Below are 20,659 nucleotides of genomic sequence, written 5' to 3'. Positions count from 1 at the left end.
AATCTCAGATATCCACAATTATCCATCATTACAGTTGGAGATATCTACAATTTAAGGAAACAGACAACCATCCACTGTCACACTCTCACTCTTATCTATCTATCTATCTATCTATCTATCTATCTATCTACACGTCTGTGTCTTGTCACTGCATGGGATTATTCACATTGCGTTTTCACAACAACTGGATTACAGTAATCTGAAATGACAAAGCTCAAACACATCATTGGGGAAAAAGACATTTGTCATTTGTCCTGGGAAGAGAGTGATGTCGTGGAAGTCTGACGTGTTTATTCGACGAGGAAGAAATGTGCTGTACACGCAGGTCCTGGTGTAAGTAAGGCCGTAAAGTGCTAGGTGTTTATGTTATACTTGGTATTAAAAAGACATAAATAAAAATGTATTTGGTATCCTGATTAAATACAGGACTTGGATAATAGATGAAATATAGTTTACAGCTAACATCTAAATATTAACATTTTTGAAGGGGACTGGATGCATTACTGTTACTTGTAAAGAGAAATATCAAACATTGCAGTTTTAAAGTCACTGCAAAGACAAATATTGTGAGCAACTGAAATAAACGTGTTGATAGGAAGATAAAATGATCAGTACGGTGTCTTGAATAGTCCTTAATCGAGGAATCTTTAGGCAAAGAAATGTAAAAATAAAAATAAAAAAATTGCATTTTGAAATGTAACGTAGCCAGCAAAGTTTACAAAGCTAAATGTGACATTTTGCATTGTAAATGTCAGAAAAGGAGGGACTAATATTTGAACTAATTGTGTATTTTGGCAACTAAGCATCACAGTGCGTATACGCTCTCACACGGGGGCGTGTGTGTGAGTAACTGGTAAACCTTCCTCTGGTCTGACCTCCAATGATTCAAAAGGGACCATTTTAACACATGTGAATATGGACACACACACACATCTAATGTAAAGCCCTGCCGATAAATAGATGCATACACAACATTCCTTATGCGGTGCAGAGCAAACAGCCTTTTTTTCCCCAAACAGCCAGAGGACGCCTGCTTGTCACCTGAGGGTTTCTCCTCATTTCTCAGGAATCAGGACCTTATTTGCAAAGTGTCCTCAGCTCTGGCAGGAGGTTGTGCATCTATATGTTCCCATTTTAACTGACCACACATACCATGAAGCCTCCTGTACAGTATATACAGTTCACACACACACGGCGCCACTTGTCTGAATGTGCATCTGTGTATTTTCGTTGGAACCTCTAAATTGCAGGAGTTGTGCCGACATGTGTAATACAGTATTTACTGATGGTGCACACACATGCACGACTGTTCTTTAAAGAGGAACTTGCAGAGCAATGCACACACAACTTTCATTTCCCTAAATAAGAACAGTAACAATACATCTGGATATTTAAATACACACGTCCATTTGTTTATACACACACAAACACACACGCACCACTGAGAGACTGTATTTATAAACGTGTGATAAACCTTGACCTTGCCAACTGTACACAGTCGACTCACCCATGACTTTGCTATGGAATAATCAATATGTGTCACACTCGGTAGATTAGATTAGATTACACGAGGTGTTACGGCCCTTGCTTTATTTGTGCGGGTGAGTTGAAGTGACGGCGTCATGGGATGGTTTCTTTGCTTCCTGAGCAGAGTTACAGGCGTCGCCCGCATGTTGAAACCTCACTGCCAGTAACAAAAAAAAAAAAAAATTTCTGTGTGTGTAAAAGGCAAATTTTGCATCAGAGGAAGGGAGATTTGAGAAATACTGTAACATTGAAAATGACAGACAGAGGGTTGATGTCGCTGGTCTTGAAACCCAGACTAGCCTCGCAACCCGTGTGCGTCGCCTCTGTTGCATAAATACATTTTAAAACATCTGTGAAGGTCCTATTATTTTCATGCTGTTCAGAATAAAGAACCACTTAATATTAAAATACTGCGTTTAACGTTTTAACCTATTTGTCTTCTGTTTTTCGTTCTTGTGCGTAAAGCGACTTGTAAAGAGCTATATAAATAAAGTATTATTAGTATCATTATTATCATTATTATTATTATTACAACAGTGGAGGGGATTAGACAGTCAGTCACAGTTGCTCATCTGTACACAAACTACTATAGAGCCATCTTTTCATGTCAGTGGCTTATGGTGGAGAAAGTTAAGACGCCATCACACAGTTCAGTACTGTCAGACTTGAATAGAGTCAAGTCTGCTTTACAGAGCAGGGAAATAATAAAACAAACAAAGGACAGGACATAATTATAATTAAGATAAGGACTTAAAAAGCAAAAAAAAAACACATCCATTAGTTCACTCACAATGACGTGTCGTGCTACTGTCACAAAAGCATTCACTTAAATACAGTTCCAACATAAGCAGCCATGTTGACGTGATTCAGCAGGTGATGCACATGTCACTGGTCACACTTCAGTTCATGTCCTCCAGTATTATGGGATGGGTCAAAATATCGATATCGTCGTCTCAGACCGTCGCTGCTCAAATGAATGAGGTGAAACTTGGGTGGAAGTTATACCTGGCTGACGACGAGGGAGTTTTAGGGCGTGGAAAGCTCCGTTAAGAGAATATTGATGGTATTGTGGACCATGTATCGTATTCTCCTGACAACATGACATGAAAAGGTATAGTATGAATGTTATTAAAAAAAATGTTTTTTATCTTTCTGTGCTCACTTTTAATTCAATCTCTACTTTCCCTTCTCATAGTTTATACTATTTAGAGTAAACACTCACTTGAGTGAACATGCTAAGTTAAGGAAAAAGCATCTCATTGCTTGTAATAAAAAAAAAAAACAACTTTTAGCTCACTAATGGCTAATGCACTGTTCTTCACAAAAGTGAAGAATGTATCTCGATTAACTGGAAACCAAACTCCCTTGCACTAATTTCCCCAAGACAAAGCGTGTTCACTGCATCCTGAGGCCTAGCCCTAATCCGCGATACTTTCCCATGGATCACCTTACCCATTCCATTTGTTGTAGTTTGGCTACAATAAAAAAAGTGAGGTTAAAAGTGAATCCACGAGGGAAGTGATGTGATCCCATGGTTAACTTGGAAGAGACACTCTCGGTTTTGAAACACTGACTGACTGACTGGCCTCACTGGTGCTTTGTCTGAATTGTTGGGAAATAAGTGTAAACAGGGCAAAAGCACACTGGAAAACGCTTGATGGGCACAACACAGGCTTATCATGTGTGTGTGTGTGTGTGTGCACTTTTAGCTTTCACTGCCACCTGTGTTGTTTAAGTCACACCACTTGTTGATGGACATCATCGTGGCACTTGAGATGACATCAGTGTATGCAGTGCATGTACTGTGTGTGTGTGTGTGTGTGTGTGTGTGTGTTCTTGTTCTGCTTTGTGAGGACCAGACACTGTATAATGAGGACCTTTTCGCTGGTCCTCACATCTTTAAAGGGCCCCTTTCAGGGTTAAGACCTGGTTTTAGGGCGAGGGTAAGGCACTTAGTTGTGATGGTTAAGGTGTGCGTGTGTTTCTGAGAGAGAAATGGTAAATCAATCCACTCAAAACTGCAGTTTTCACACCCATTCACACCCATTCACCCCCACCAGGAGCAACGTGGGGTTAAAGGAATACTTCACCGATTTGGATTTACTGTAGCTTTGCATTACTAGAATAGTGGTAGTATTTTTTTTACTAAACCTCAGTTTCCCCTGAGTCGAGAAATATCTTCAATCGTTTTTTTTGTAACGTGCCCACTAGTGACACTTGGTCCAAGCCTTGAAACTGCAACGCTAATTCCGCACTTTTTAGACCAACTCGCAGGGGGCGGGACCTCATTCCCAGAATGTAAACAGTGTCCGCCCTCTTTGCTAACAGTGACGCTAACAGGACCAAGTGTCACACGTGGGCACGTAACAAAGAAAAGAATGAATTTCCTAAGGGGAAACTGAGGTTGGGAAGCACAATTTTTTCAAAAATACTACCTCTATTCTAGTAATACAAAGCTAAATGTAAATCTGTGAAGTGTTCCTTTAAGTGTCTTGCCTTAACGGACACATCAGCGTGTAACCTTCGAGTTGAAAGACGACTCGTTCTACTGCTGAGCTACCGTTGCACCAGAGAGAGAGAGAGGTGAAAAGTCTACTATACTATACTGTATACAAAAACATTTTGTGCGTTCGAGTAAAGCCTCATGACTCTGTATTTGTTGCCAAACATTGCGCGTCTGTGTGTGTCTGTGTGTGTGTGTGTGTGTGGGGGGGGGGGTCTGAGCAATGCAATGAATGCAGAAGTTGTGCAAAAGGTTGAGCGTGTGTGCGTCAGCCAAGGCTGAGGTAAATAATAGCAGGTGGGATGGAACTTTGGACGGGGGGGATACTCACGTGAACACACATCGAAAACAAAGACATAAACCTGAGTGGTGACGAGTAGTTGACAGTTGTCATGTGCTTTGTGTCCATAAATTCAGGCATATATATATATATATATATATATATGAAGTGTGTTCCCTTGTATTACTTACACAAAAGGGCATTTAATCTCTCACACTTTGTCAGTGTTTCCACTTCTACAAAGTTAGCATTAACTAAAAAATAAAAGAGGCCACATATTCACGATTTTACCTGCAAGCTACAAAATGAACCCATCCCACCTTCACCTGGCTTGTCTGGATTAACAACTCTTTGTGGCCATAAACACAGTTAATCTACAGAGCATAAAATAGATCCCAGCAATAAAAATGAAACTGACTTTTAAGACCTGCTGTGACTGGCTTAAAAATAGCAACTACTCCCTTTTTATACGGGTTTACTGACATAGTTGTGCATATTTGCACGGATATTAATGTACTGCAAAACCATAATAATGTACATTATAATAAAGGTTGTAAAATAGTTGAAACATATGGTAATCATCATATTTGCAAAGACATATCTGGAAGCCATACCCGTCTCCATACAAAGATTAATACCAAAGCCTAGATCTGGCTCAGTGTTTTTTATTTTCTTGCCTTAACATGTGAGGTAAACGTGTGGGAAAACGCTTGATTACACAATAATTAAACGTCACGCCCTGCATTTCAACACAGCGTCAATAAAAATGACAAGAGTTTAAAAAATGTATTTCAAACAAGAAAACAATACAACATAGGTGACAGTAAGACAACATTTGTTTTTTTTACCAAATCAGTGTGTAACACTTCATAATAACAACAACTGCTGCGGGGTTTTTGGCATAAATACATGTGTATTTGTTTATTTTATCATTTTCCTGCATAACGTTCAGTGGCCTTGCATGGTTTGCTCATAACCACTAAGAGGATTGTGGAATATTTTACACAACAATATAAATATGCCTGTAAACTAACAACACCAAATCTGCCTTTATGAAATAAGGGTCTTAAAGTACCTTTTGTGTATGTGCCATCACAATCTACGTTTATGTTCATTCATGTTCAAAACATAGATGACGTGATGTGGTCGAACAGCATTAGATCACAGCACTGTGCATAATACTGTGTGTGTCTAAGAAAGGAAACTTTCCCTTGAGTGAAAAGAAAGAGAAAAAATCCTCTGCGCTGTCACTGTGCTGTTCTTCTAAACAAGGAATCCCTGAGAGGAAGTGAAACCCCACGTCAGTTCACACCTCCTCAGACCAAGCAGCACACGCGTTTATGAAAAATGCAAGAATGACATAAAAGTGCGAAATATAAACATTGGCTGTGTGTGTGTGTGTGTGTGTGTGTGTGTGTGTCATGACCCCACTTGTGCTGCAGACACAACACAACCTGACCACAGACAGACACTGGTGTGATGATGTCAAAGTCCATGTTTGATGACAATGTGGCTCAGAGTGACAGAACATTGAACCTCTCAGTTATCAGGATAGTCTGACCTTGTTGGCACCGTGACCCTTTACCCAGACTGGTGATGTCACTGTGTTTAGGTGGGCTGTTTGGATCTCACATACACACTTATATACATATATATATATAAATATATATATATATGTATATATATATATATATATATATATATTTATATATATATATATATATATATATATATATATATATATATATATATGGATGGTTTGCACATATCACAGAGATCATCTTCCGACCAGTTTCATCCCTCTCCAACAAGATACAGGCAAACGATAACAAAAAAACATTATAATAGACTATAGAGCTGGGGTTTCAAACTCATGGCCTGTTGGACACATGTGGCCCCCCAAGTCGATATCCTGCGGCCCTACACTTTTTTTAAAATCAAATGAAAATTTGCCCAAACTGACCAACAGTTAACAATATTTTTTACAGTACTAATAATAATAATAATAATAATAATAATAATAATAATAAAAGGCTTGTCTAGTGTTTTAATTCCAATATTCAACATGTTATTTTGATTTAATGTCTGTTTTTGTTATTTACAGATTTATTTTGCATCATACATGTGGGGGGTTTGTGAACTATACAAAACCGATGCTTTTACTTTGAAATGGTGTTCAATATCATCCCAAATATTTTCAATTGCAACATCATGATGGTTCATCAAGATATCATTTTAATCTCTAACCGCTAAACTGTACGTTTTCCCCCAAGCTGTTGGACTTTTGTTCTGTTCTTTTCTTTTGACCAGACGTTCACTGGCCCCCAGGTCATTTTGAGTCTGAGGCCTCTGCTATGGAGTAATATAGAAAACATTGAACTGGGATGTTTGGGTCGGTGGCATGTTTTTTAATGTGAACAGTGAACCTGTGGACATCATGAGACGGCACAGATATCAGAGAACCTCCTGTGATGTTCAGACTTGACTGAGGAGGAAGAATGAAAACAAGAGATTTTGCCAACAAGCACAGACAAATCAGACCCATTGCAAAATGTGCCACAGTTGCCCTGAGTGATAATAACATTAGGGCAACAACATAATTACACACGCTAACTTCATAATGAGTTCAACCAAAAACAGTGGGATCTTTGAGGATCTGGAAAGCACTCAGTGAGCCTCCGTCTGCAACGTGGAGTCCATTATCACGTTAAATCATATTAGAGTCATTACAATAAAATTACATTTTTACAACATCCATAAATACTGGCCGGGTGATAACACGTCTGCAACAGTCTGCTCTCTGTGTTGTGTTTGAGCTCTCCTGTTCTCATAGTGGATCATGTGACCAGTGTTGCATGAGAGGTCACGGGCGCGTGAGACACCAGAGGTCTTTTTGACTCTGCTGTTTCAGGACGCTAACGTCAAAGTCACACAGGTCACCGTCGTGCGACACACACACACACACACACGGAGTTATTGGTGACCGATGAAACATTCTGTTGACATCAGTGGACAGTGGACATGCCATTCGAGTGTCATGTGACATTTGTGATGTGTGGACGAGAGCAGCTGGAGTGTCATAACCAGGTCCGTGCGGCTGACTGTGTATGGTTATGCTCTCGGGACGGTTTATTTATGTTTGGAATGGAAACTGTGATGTGTACAGGAGTCGCTCTCTCCCTCTCCCTCTCCGTCTTTTTACGATGGTCGTAATGACAAACTTTTATGTTTTTTTATAACTTCAAAGTGTTTTTTGAAAATGAATACTTGCTTTTAGGGTTTTTATATTTCTAGCAACTCTTACTTTCACTCCACTGCATTACTATCTTTGTTGCTCGTCACTACCCAATACTATCCAAAAGAAGAAGAGTTGGTAATGGTCTGTATTTATATAGAGCTTCTCTAGTCTTGCTCTCTTATTTCTATTTTCACTTCTAAAACCACCAAAGTACATTAAACAGTAAAATTATAAAAAGTGCCTTCAACTTCTATCAAAGTCATTTTTCTGCTAAGATACTAGCAAGTATCCCTTTAAGTTACTTTATACAAGACTGCGTAAGTTAAGGGTTAGTTTGGTTAGGGTTAGACCAGGCTAAGGTGTTTGGGTCCACACTAAAGGTGAACGAGTGCATCAGTGGAGAGCGCAGTTTTATCGTTACTCCTCGGTCCCTCGAGACAAATTAGACAAGGACCATCAGAGGAAACTTGAGTTCACAACTTTACTGCTCGTCTGTTGATGTGAAATTTTCCAACAGGACCACGAGCGAGCACACGCTGGGATTAGTCATCTTCGGTAGTAGACCATTATCTAAACCATTAGCCAATATATTTACGAGCACTCCAGAGACATGTCAGTTATTACTTCCTGCTCGCTTTCATCTCTTTACTTCTCTCATATAATATTTTCTGGAGTGAGTGATATATCAGATAAGATTATATATGTTATCAAAAGGGCAGTTGTAAACTGTTCACAGTGGAAACCTTTCAGTTTCTTGTATCTTGTGAAAGACTGGAGCCACTCTGTCACCCTGAAGTCATTTCAAGAACACTATAAAAGCATAAGGTGTGATAAGGTGTGGGAACCAGTGTATGTTCAAGGTAAAGTTACCAGAACGTGTTCTTCTCTGACCTATTCATGCATCTCTGCTGCCACCTACTGGATTATTATGACTAACAAAACATGTGAAGAAACATATTCAAGGACGCAGTGGATTCGAAAGCTTTATTTTTCATATGCGAAACTCACATGCTATCTCTGCAATCCAATTCAAGACAACTTTATTTATAAAAGCACTTTAAAAACAACAGCTGAAATAAATAAAATGTGGTAAAAATGGGTTTTAAGATGTGGATTCAAAATGAAATGAAATTCTCCTTCCTCCGTGCCACGACCTGATCACTACATTAGTTTAAGAAAGAAAAGAAAAGAAGGAAGAAATGCAAAAGTCAAACAAAATAAAATACTATACACAGTATTTACAGAATACGTATACATACAGTATGCATGTGGAAAAAAGGAAATATGTGACCCTGAAAAAAAGGATATCATGACCACATCTCTCAAATTCCTCCATCCTTTCTAACTCATAAGAAACTCTGTGTCAATTTCTTTTACAGCTGTCAAACTATAGATAGTGTTTACATTCAAACTTAAAATACTGTGTTTACTGTTTGACATCAACAGATCCCTGTGAGTGTATTTGTAAATGTTTATTTAGTATCACATTACTAGGTTTACTTTAAAATAAAACCTATAAGTGCAGGACAATATTTGTGATTTAAGTCGGGAAGGTTGCACAAACAATACGAGAGAAACGTGCAGAACTGAAAAAACAAAACAAAAAAAAACCCTTAAATTTTTCACAGTTGTGGTTGGTTTTGATGTCTGTGAAGAGTAATTATATAGTATTTTGTCCTGAGTGTAGTGAGGGAGTGTGTCCAGCAGGGGGAAGTAAAAGTCAGGGTCAGAATGTTTCAGGTTTTTTTTTAATCCGCTATAACAAACAAACCAACACAGACACAGCAACAGAAGGTGTTGAGTCTGTGTAGAAGTGAATCATGATCCTTATTAATATTCATTGCTCCTCTGTTTATACTGTGTTTGACACCTTTAAACCACCTAAGAAATATTTCTAAAACTAAAAAACGTTATACTGTATGTATTTATTTGGCAAATAAACTGAATTCACCTTTTTATAGCCAAATGTGAGCCAGCTCACTGGGCTTCTTCCCTGAGAAGTCAGAAATAATGTGCTTTACTATTTCTTTTATTAATGTAAAACAGTAAATATGAACATTCATGGATAACAATGGTGTATTAACCATTAAAGAAACATAATAAAAAATGACCAATGCTGTTAATTTAGGACAGCTGTGGCTTTGTGTGGTGTTTGTTAAGCACACGTGTAAACCTGCAGTGTTTGTGAAAACATGACAGTGAAGTTCTCATTTAGAGCGACGAAATCCACAAACCTCTGCTTTCAAAAACGACACTGGCACACCGTGTTCTCAGACACTCAGGGTCACGTGACCCTCAATTCTTCTTCTTTTTCTTCTTCTTGGGCTGAAGCCGTCGACGCTGAGATGGCACCACTGAATGAGAAGGAACACTTTCAACGAACACTCCCACATTTGACTTTTTAACTCGGAGTCCGGTTTGTGTTGTGTGTCTGTCACACTGTCACTCCCAGGTTTTGTGTTCCTCCATTTCCCCTCCCCTGTGTGTGTATGTGTGTGTGTGTGTGTGTGCTCCTCACCTGGCCTAATTAGTCCCCACACCTGTGTCCAATCATCCCCAATCACCCTGCAGTACAACAGCCTGTGCTCTTCCTCCACTTGTTGCCAGTTTGTTCAGACACTTTATTTTTTTCCTTTTAATCCTGTGAGCGTTTTCGTTCCATCTTAAATGTTAGATGACGAGAGTCCACTGAACAGTGCCTGTGTTTTTAGTTGTTTTTTATGTGCTCTCAACGACTGCACTCCTAAATGACTAAAGGCCTTTATGTGGTGAAATAAAGGTTAAAATCTCCAGATATCCGTACCTGCCTGCCCTTTACTCATTCAACCATGTTTTTGACAAATAAGGTTGATTTGCTGGGTGTTATTCTTATGGCAGACATGTGTCATATTAGCGTTGGCATTAATGTGGATTAACTGTATGTGTTCACACTGGCAGCACAGGAGCAGCACAGGGTCAAGACACACCTCTGCTGTCAAACTGCAGAATGATGACCAGGTTATTTTTTATTTTTTAAAGGCAGTTGAGTTCACTTCCAGAGTTGTTTTGTGGGCACCTCTTTGTGTTTTCAGTCACACTCCAACCTGTTTGCAGTAGCACAATGTTGCCGTTGTCTCTGTCTGTCGTAAACATGATACAAATCACTTCCTGTGTGCAGCACGGGAAAGTCACAAGGCAAGACCATATCTAAACACAGCTATACTGGAAAATACACACAGAGAGAGAAACTCATTTGACATGGTTTAAATATAAAATACATATAAAGCTTTAAGGCTATATACGGTCTTAATGGTCGCATTACTTCTGTGCTTGTCTCGTTTGTATTTATATCACACTGTTCTAGTCTTGACGACCACTCAAAGCTGCTTTACACTAAAATTCACATGCACACTTTCACATTTTCTATCATCGGTCTTTTACACCCATTGACTTGCTGCTGGCACAGGGAGTTAAACCCACAACCTTTGAGTTGAAAGACAACTCGCTATGCCACTGAGCTACCAGGTGAATGTGTGACAAAAGGATGGAGCCAGAAATTAACGGATTGGCTACCGGAAAGTACACTTTTACTTAAAAATGGATCAAACTATAAATGAAGAGATTAATTTGTCATCTACACAAATGTAAAATACCCTTATAAATGTGCATAATATAATATAATGCAATACACATAGAGCAGGGATCAGCAGGGAAATGTGGACGAGGGTCAATTTTGTTTTTGTAAGCAATTGAATATTTGGGCGAAAACCTCCTCACTTTATCAGGCAAAAGAGCCTTCAAACGTCTTCAGTCACAAACAAAAACATGTGTGTGTGAGATACAAACCCATACTTTTAATATTTCTTGTATCAATTTTAAGAATTACTGCTTCTTCTTGAGCCTAGTTATTTTACAGATATTTACTTCCCAAAACCAGGCTTTTATTTTTGAAACCAAAACTTTATTTAGGTTAAATGTCAATTCTACAGCAACATAATCTATTTGAATACTTTTTTTTTTCAGAATAAAAGCTCGGAACTCTCTATGAAATTAAATTGTTTTTGTGAAGACAAACAAATAACTTAAGATCAGATTTGTGAAATCCTCTGCCGGGCCAGTTTTGGTCCACGGGCCACCAATTACTGACCACTGACTTTACACATCCTGAGCTGACCATGTTCAATATACTATAACTGAAGCTGCAACTCCTGTCTGCAGAGGACTATACCGTGTATAGATGAACTTCTCCTTTATTTATGGATATAAGCGCAGTAGATATTTTGGTGCTGCTCACGTTGGATTGTTTTGGGAACACTGCTTTTCTTTCTGTTTTTTTTTCCTCCTGGTTCGTGTGTTGTCGAGGACAATGTAACATAGTCATGCAAAGTGCTAGACAAATGAGCTCCTCTTTATTATCGGTGGAATGAAGTTATCTCCAGTGCACACATTTTCTATGCCACCCTTGACACACACTGCTCTGCTCTGCTCTGTGACACTGTGCAGGAGAATGTAAATATGATTACTTCAGGGACCTTTGGAGACTAAAGGGCAGTTAAAGTGTGCGTCTTGAAGTGGTGTGTGTGGGGTGGAGTATTAGATGATGTCACTGCTACCTGTCTGTCTGACTAACTGATTGATTAATCACCCGGGGGCTCGGAGTGGGAGGAGAGGGCGACAGGGATGGGACTGGAATGAGGGAGGGACGGGCAGAAGACTGATCAATCACAGTGACTGACGGGGATCAGCAGCATCCCTGGAGGATACTACGTTACCAGAGTCCCCCCCCCCACACACACACACACTGAGTTTAAGTTTGTCCACGTCAGCAACACATTCTCATTATGATCACATTTTCTGGTAAGCAGGGGTGCAGTACTAGATTAAATGCAGCCACGTGCGAGCTTGTGAACAAATACAGAAAAAGTTATGCACCTCCTCTTCCTCTGTCTCCCTCTCCTCCTCCTCCTCCCTCCTCTTCCTCTGTTACAGTGTCATACAACTCCTGTTGATTATTGCTGCTTCAGAGAGGGGGAGAGACATCTGTCCCTAGCCGGAGCCGACACATGGAAGCCCACCATCAAAGCCTTTCCCTGGGGGTCCGATCACTTCTCCTCCCCGCTCACTCTGTCGCTTCACCAATCCTCAACTTATGCCCTTTTTTCTTTCTTTTATTTTGGTGTGAAATTGCTGCACTTGTCTTATAATTCTTCTTCTTCTTACTGCCTTTGTCTCCTCACTTCCAAATGTCTCGGTTACCTTACACACATAAGATTACAAAAGCATTTGCATACTTTTTTATCTTCACGCCTCCCATTCATCATTTAAAGCCCTCCTCACCCCTTCCCCCCAAGGTATAGCAGCCTCACAATAGGGGCAGTGTGCAGTCCTTCAAAAGAGTGTCTCCCTCGCCACAGTTAAGATGCAACAAGATTCTCCTCGCTGATATCTGCTCATGATTTCATGTCATCTAAGTCTGTGAGTCTGAGTGTGTTCTGTCGTGATCCGGGACATGCAGACATTCACGGTGAGCAAGGAGAGATGAGAGGATGTTCAAAAAGCCACAAAAGGCAACATGTCGGTATTCTATTCTACTGATTTCTACAGATTACATGACACTGGAGTTCAGGAGATCAGTGGTTTGCAAACGTTTAATGCTAACATGTGAGAGATGTTGAGTTCTTATGACTTATTCTTATTCTTAATCAAGATCATTTATTGTTAAGAGATTTTAGCCACAGTCACAATGTCTAACAAATGAGCAATAGCATCATTTAAGAAAAAGCCTTATGATGCCTGATTCATAGTTGGGTTTAATTAGAATTGTTTGTTTTTATGTTTCCTAATGTGTCCTCCTTCATTTTGTTTGATTAAATTGAACATAAATTGAGTTAATACAATGTTTTCGCGTTGTATTATTTCAAATAAGTGAAGTTTTATCGGACAAATGCACAACAACTTTGATTACTATCACTGGCAGTGGACTTTTTATAGTTGAATTCACATTTTTAAAGTAACTGATCTATTTTATGAGATTGTTAAACGACTCATTCTGAAACAGCTGCACTTAAACCTGGAGTCATCGCTGTCTTTACACTGACAGTGTAAAAAAAATGCACATCGCAATTGACACTACATAAAATGAGGCCACACAATGTTGATTAGACCTATCAAATCCACACAAGTCTCTCTGTGTATCCGGCGACATTCCTGGTCTGCACACAGGAAGTGGTGCATTTCGTATCGAGATGAAGTCGACAGCTAGAAAATCGAGGTGGCTGAAAAACAGGTTTGGGGTACGACCGGAAACCCAATGTCCATTGTTTCTGTTCGTGAAGACCAAACATCTGTCCATCTTCTACCGATTAACCATCCGCTCTCTCCACTGTGTGTCCAATTTGCCTAATCCCAAAACCTGCATGTTTTTGGACTGTGGGAGGAAACATGTAAAACTCCGGTCTTCTTGCAACAACAATATAGATCAGACTGCAGATTTAAGTACAGTCTTACTGCATATTAAAGGTTCTGTAGGAACATCCTCTATAGTGTCAGTATAAAGCGCAACAATATAATCCAATAGACAATCTCCATCCTAATCCAACAAACACAAAAAGGTAATTTACTGAATTGAAAGATAATATGATTTGTGAAATGAACTGTGGCAAATATGTTATACTGTGTGATACAATGGGCGTGTGTGTGTGTGTGTGTGTGTGTGTGTGTGCACTTTAAGCATGAGTGCATTATAACTCTATTAAGCCGAAAGATTCCCAGAATGACTTGAATTCCTTTAGCCAGTGACCTTCTGTCTGCGATGTCAGAAGGCCATACGCTTCACAGACAATACTGAGAAGACACACACACACGGACACACACATGCACACACACGCGCACAAACAATTGGCAGCAACAGTTGAGGAGTAGCTGGAGGAGGTATTGTTAAAGTTAAACTTTGTGTCTTCCTCGTCGGGGACGGGGAGAATCGCTGTGGCGGGGGAAGGAGGACGTAAGGAGATGGTGAAGGGTGAGGGAAGGGTGAGGGGTGAGAGACGACCAATGAATATATATGTGGTCGTCAGCAGCGCTGGACACTGTGACAATGTGTCCACGTGGAGGACACCGTACTGGACAATGAAGAGAGACTCATACAAACACCTCTGGGCCTTCCTTCCCTGACTCTCCAGGATTTACGAGCGTGTACTGTATATATTGTATATATCCATAAGGCTATAAGAATATATGCAATATAGAGTGTCTTATATCCTTTTTCTTCAGCACAACCTTTAGACAGTCGGAGGATTTTTTTGTTTTTCATTTGCAGTGTTATAATACCACTGTGTTAGAAAAGTGGTCTCTTTTGTGACCTCTGCACAATTATTGCTACTCTATGTCGCGCGATATAAATGAATCATAACTTTGACTCAACAACACTTTTTCCCCGCTGTCCCTTCACTCTCTTGATGATGTGCAATTCCTCTTCCCTCTTTCCACACTCACACACATCCTCTGATTCATTATTCTGCCCAGTATAGGCTATCTTTGGTCCCCTTTGGTACATCTTTTACCTCTCTCTCTCTCTCTCTCTCTCATGCAGACACTTGCTTTTCTGACACACCACATACTGTACATACCCCACTTTTTTTTTTTTACCGCCCCACCCCCAACCCCTACCCCCCCGTCTCTCCAGAGAACAGTCTGTGCTGACAGCCAGTTCTTCCTGAATTGATCTCTTCCCAGAATGCAGTTAAAGTCAGTGAACAGAGAAGAGGGGCAACTGAGTAACAACAGCTTGTTAATCAGTACTGTGTGTGTGTGTGTGTGTGTGTGTGTACAGTACAGTGATGTGTGTTTGTTGGGGGTGTGTGTGGGGAGGGGGGTTTAGCTTTCTTTCTCCCTGCGTTTTGTGGTGTCGCCTGATCCACATCACACCAAATGGATTTCCTCTCGCCTTGTTGCTTTTGCTATAACTGGTAATCATTAGCCGTGCCGCTGTTTGATTAAAATCACTTTCGCCCCTGATTACGCACAGCTGTTGTTTTTGCTCACTCAAGCTCTTTACGCCGACAGGTGCGAGAATATGACAGACTCTCGCTGGCCTCAGACGTTGCAGATACAGATGTAGACGGATGATGTTGTGTTGAAAATACTCTTGGAATGTTCCATTTTCAACAAACTAGTGTTTATCGTTTTGAGATAATAAAGTTCGTCTAACACAAATTAACAGTGAAATTTAAGAATTAATTTAGTCGGCTTTATCAAAAATATGTGGTTTGACTGCATTTGATTGAAGGTCCACTTCACTTACAGTTTTTGTCAGAGCCTTCAGAGATTAGATTCACTCATTTGACCCACAGGTTTTAAGATATCTATCTCTCTAAGTGTTGCCCTCCAACCAAAAGCTTTTTTGCGAGTTCACAGTATTCAATGTCATAAAACCCCCCCACAAATGGAGAGCACACGTGCTGCTCATTTTAAAGTGACTTTTTTTTCTTTAATGCTGTGTGTGAAGAGGAAATCTGAGAGACGAGAGACTATAGTGCAACACTCAACCATAACATTGTCCGTTGCAAGACAACACAAAAGGTTTTTTTTGTAATTGTAAATTAGCATGAAGTGGGAAGGGGAACTCGGAGGGGTTGCCGGTTTGAGTCCCCACCATTTCTCCACAGGCGCTGCTCAGTGACTGCGAAGGTTTCTACGGAGGTTTCTAGTAGAGGATGGGTTAAATGCAGAGAAGGAATTTCCCTACAGAGATGAATAAAGTTAAACAAACAAACAAAAACAAATTATAGGCTGACCAATAAAATATGCACATTTATCAGCCATTCAAGTGCTTGTTTTTGTGCGCAAATACCTCATCAGCCGATCACATGGCAGCAACTCAGTGCACTTCAGCATGCAGACCTGGTGAGGTTGAAGTGCAGCATGAGAATGAAGAAGAAAGGTGATTGAATTTACTTTGAATGTGGCACGGTCACTGGTGCCAGGCATCTGTGTGTGTGTATGTGTGTGTGTGCGCGCACTTGTATTTGTCTTTAGGACCATCTCTGGCATTAACACTGACCTTGTCAGGACCAGTGGTCCCTTATGGGGACCAAGACCTGGACCTCATTTACGAGGAACTGGTTGAGTTTAGGGCTAAGATTTGAATTATAGTTAGAGAACGAATGGAAGTCAATGCAGTGTCCTAAGAAGAATAGCGGCGCAAACCTGTGTGTGTGCATGTGTGTGGTGTGCGACTTGATGTAATGAGCATCTGGACTGAAAGGCAATCCTCTAACTCAAAGAGAATATCTCTCTCTCTCTCTCACTTACCCTCTGTGTGTGTGTGTGTGTCAGCAGGAGGTCAACACCATCCAGTGGGTAGCAGCTGTTGCTTTTCCTCTCCAGCCTCCCAGATTACTTACATGAAGTGAGCGAGCAGCGGCCCAGACGCCACAGACACACTGATGGGTGTGTGTGCCTGACTTGGGGTTCATTGATCAGTCTGGAAGGTCAGAGTCGGCGGCTGGACAAATAATATGAAGAGCGACCCAGGAAAAGGGGGCAGAGGGGGTGGACAGGTGTGGCACTCCGTGCTTCCTTTCCATTCACTTACTTTCTTTCATCCATTTTTTTTTTAATTTAAATTCCTGTTATGACATTATTAATATTCCCGTCAGAAAAGGTTCTAATTGATAGAGGAAACTGAAAATTGCAAGACTCTCTTTGTTTATGTTTAACCTGAAGGACGTTATGGGAGCTTTGGCTGGAGATACAGGCTCTCCAGAGTCAGAACTAAGATATATACATTTTCATTGGTCTGATATGGAATCAGCACTCTGATTTTCCACAATTCTTAATTGCACTTTAGTCTATAGACAACATTTGGTTGTGCTGTGTCCGTCTTTGTTGTTCCGATGATTTGCCAATAACGAAATTTGGTGGAACCTAAACTTAACTAAACAAGCAGACGTGTGATGTACATTTGCATGTCTGAATGTGAGACAACGGGAATGCATTGAACGGTCAAATTGTCTGGAATTCCTAAATGATTGTCTATTATTGTAATTTATCGTTTGTAATCTGGCTTTTTGAACTTTGTGGTCATGCAACGTCGCCCTTGTATAAGACAGGACTTTACCCGGTTAAATAAAATAAACCTGATCAGTGCACATGTGCATATTCAACACACTGTATATTTTTGTCTCTCTCTCCTAATAATAGGTCTGATCACCATCCGCAGTTTTCTGCGTGATAGATTTATAGTCTGCACTTTGCAGCTACAGTAGCCACTAGGGATCATTACAGCGCCATTAAATCTAATCTAATGATTCAAATCAACCACATTACATTATCTCACACCAAAGGCTTGTGGAGGAAAAACAGATACAGATGTTTAACTTTTAATGCTGCATTATATATATATATCTATATATAAGAAAACCAAGACTTCCATTAGTGTCAGCACATGCGGCGCTCCTTAATAGATGCGCATCAGGAGCTGCTTTAATACATCAATATGATGCAGCTCAACACTCTCAGCCTCCCCATTCTGAGAGGAGGAGACGTCACTTAATTGGTTTCTCATGAGTGATAATATTCCGCTAATCCTTTGAGACAGTTTCTCGCATAATTCCACTGTACAACCGTTTTCAGGGAATAAGAAATAAAGGGAGACGGATCAGAGCCTCCGCTAACACCACGAGTTTCTCCTCCCATTTACATGCAAACAAGATTCACTAATCCATTCGGGAATTACTGTAAATGAGTGGTTCCTCTCTGTTCCACATGCACAACACATCCATGTGAGGGTGTGAGCGCCAAAGGAAGAAGCAAATTTACATTTCTATGCCAATGAAATGTCACCGCTAAATTGGAAAGTGCATATTTTTGCAGTCATGTATGATGCACTCACTCACTACTTACTACTTGTTCTGCCTTTGCACATTTTAGGGGGTGAGCCCTCGCACTCGTTCACGTTTGATGATGAATTCAAAGCAGGGAGTCCGATTAAGCATTTCAAAGAATCTAAGAAGATAGAGGGAAGTGAGATAAAAGCTCAGAGAGATCAGGAACAGGGTGAGCTGAGAGAGAGAGAGATAAGAATTGATATAGATGAGGAAATTGAAAGATTGAACGCTTCTGTTTTTCCAGTCTGTTAGTTCTGTGTCTTTGTGGAATCCCTCCTGGGAGAAGGAGGATACAACCCTCTAAAGTCTCCTCGTCTTACGTGGGGTCAAGATCCTTTTGATCAGGGGTGACTGGGGTAAGGTGGGGGCGAGGGGACGGGAGAAAAGGGAGGCATGGGTAAAACTGAGGGAAGAATAGATGACAGAAAGAAGACAGACAAGGATTTCATGGTGTCTGCTTCACTGCCAAGCTACGGGAGGGGGGGGGGGGGGGGGGGGGGGGGGGCTCAAATCATCATCATCATCCTCATCACCATCATTTCCAATTGAGTGTGGCAAAGTTTGTGTGGCACAGTTTCAGAAGAATGCAAACGGGTGAGCTGGTTTCATATACAGCTAGAAAAACAAGTGTCAGCAGTTGCTGGTGTGCATATGTGTGCAGCTGTCGAGGACACACACACACACACACGCACGCACACACACACACAACACACACACAACATGGCAGACACAGATTGCTGCATCCATGCTGACTCTCTCAGAGGGAGGGCACTTCATCATAAGCCTGGTATTGATTACACAGACTATGAGATGCATTGCAGACACCAGACACCGCAGCCATATGTCCTCATAGCATTATACTGTGCTTGTGGCACACATGTTCACTCACTCACACACTCACACACTCACACACATATACACATTAATTATACTTACCTGACGTAGACATGAGGATTGACAGCTGGTATCTTCCAATAGGAGCCTGTTTGCAGGTGATGCCTCAAACATCCGGTTGCAAAAGGTCCAGATTGCCATTCCAGAAGGCTTCAGAACAGGAGTTCAGATTCGTGTGGGTGATGTCATGACTGGCTGCCACTATGCCTGCAACCAGGCTCCTATTGGCTGATATACCAGCGGTCAATATCCCTTCTGTCCACCCATATGTATCATGTCTACTCTCCTCTAATTGGGAACATAATTTACAAACTTGACGTCACGTGTTCTTGAAGAAGATCCAGAACTAGCGACTGAGACCATTAAGTGCTCAGGGAAATGTTTACGGACTCATTTTTTTCACTTCCGTTCAAAGTGAGTTCTTTGTTCTAGCAGTCGCCCCTGGTAGTTATTCACTTTAATCCTGCTACTCTTCTGTCTTTACCCAGCAAACGAGAAGGATGCATCCATTTTTATCCTCTCAACCCACTTCACACTGGTTTTGTTTTTATCCAGCAGTAGAAATCACTTCTTAAAGCTTTCATGGGTGCTTCTTAGTTGCAGTCTGTTGACCAGGGTGTTCCAGCAGGGCTTTCGCCAGGTTGAGGAAGGGAAAGATTTAGACCAAGACCAAGCTGCTCTTCTATCAAGCAGTAGTTCTCCACGCCCTGCTCTATGGGGTGGATAGCTGGACCACCTACAGCCGACATCAGAAAGCCTTAGAGCAGAAGACCACCAGCGATACCTTCGCAAGATCCTTAGGATCAGCTGGGATGATAGACAAACTAACATCAGTGTCTCAAAGGAACCACAACCATCACTCTGCACCAGGTTCGATGGACAGGCCACGTCATATGCATGCCACACCCAAAACAATTGCTCTTAAGAAAGGACAACGCACCCAAGGAAGGCAGAAGATCAAAACCCACCTGGGAAAGTGCCGCTTTGACCTCAACAACTGGGAGGAGGTTGCTCTCAATAGAGATCTGTGGAGTAGGGCGGTCAATAAAAAAGGACCTCCACCGTGCTCTCCAAGCAAAAAAGGCCAAACAAGAGGAGAGATCCACAACCAAAATGGCTTCTCAAACTGCAACAGGTCTCACCTGAAGACCATCTAACAGGAGGACGATCATACTCGTTTTTAGCGATTGCTGCTGCTGATGATGATGACCTGTTGCTGTTTCTTGAGTTAAAATGAATCACTTCCTGTGTGCAGCGTGGGAATGTTGCTGGACGACACAAGATCTGAACAATATGACACTGATTATATGACAGCGGTTTGAATGTGATGGACATTATTTGTGTATATT

The sequence above is a fragment of the Solea solea genome, chromosome 20 (assembly GCF_958295425.1).
Source record: "Solea solea chromosome 20, fSolSol10.1, whole genome shotgun sequence".
In the NCBI taxonomy this organism is placed as follows: Eukaryota; Metazoa; Chordata; class Actinopteri; order Pleuronectiformes; family Soleidae; genus Solea; species Solea solea.
The sequence above is the reverse complement of the archived record's forward strand: the minus strand, read 5'-3'. Positions refer to the sequence as shown.